Here is a 671-nt window from a genome sequence, read left to right on the forward strand (position 1 = left end):
CTCAGAGCCTGCACCCCTCACTCAACCTCCCCATAGCCTGCACCCCTCCCGCCCCCCAACTCCCCCCCCGAGCCCGCGTGTCCGCACCCCCCTGCACCCCCATCCCCTGCCCCAGCTCAGAGCCTGCCCCCCTCACTCAACCTCCCCATAGCCTGCAACACTCCCGCCCCCCAACTCCCCCCCCGAGCCCACGTGTCCGCTCCCCCCTGCACCCCCATCCCCTGCCCCAGCTCAGAGCCTGCCCCCCTCACTCAACCTCCCCATAGCCTGCAACCCTCCCACCCCCCAACTCCCCCCCCCGAGCCCGCGTGTCCGCCCCCCCTGCACCCCATCCCCTGCCCCAGCTCAGAGCCTGCCCCCCTCACTCAACCTCCCCATAGCCTGCAACACCCCCGCCCCCAACTCCCCCCCCGAGCCCGCGTGTCCGCACCCCCCCTGCACCCCCATCCCCTGCCCCAGCTCAGAGCCTGCACCCCTCGCTCCACCTCCCCATAGCCTGCAACCCCCCCGCCCCCCAATTCCCCCCCGAGCCCGCGTGTCTTCACCCCCCTGCACCCCCATCCCCTGCCCCAGCTCAGAGCCTGCCCCCTCACTCAACCTCCCCATAGCCTGCACCACTCCCGCCCACATCTCCCTCCCAGAGCCCGCGTGTCCGCACCCCCCTGCACCCC

Source organism: Mauremys mutica, unplaced genomic scaffold, assembly GCF_020497125.1.
Source record: "Mauremys mutica isolate MM-2020 ecotype Southern unplaced genomic scaffold, ASM2049712v1 000719F_np12_subseq_102019:204554_obj, whole genome shotgun sequence".
NCBI lineage: Eukaryota > Metazoa > Chordata > Testudines > Geoemydidae > Mauremys > Mauremys mutica.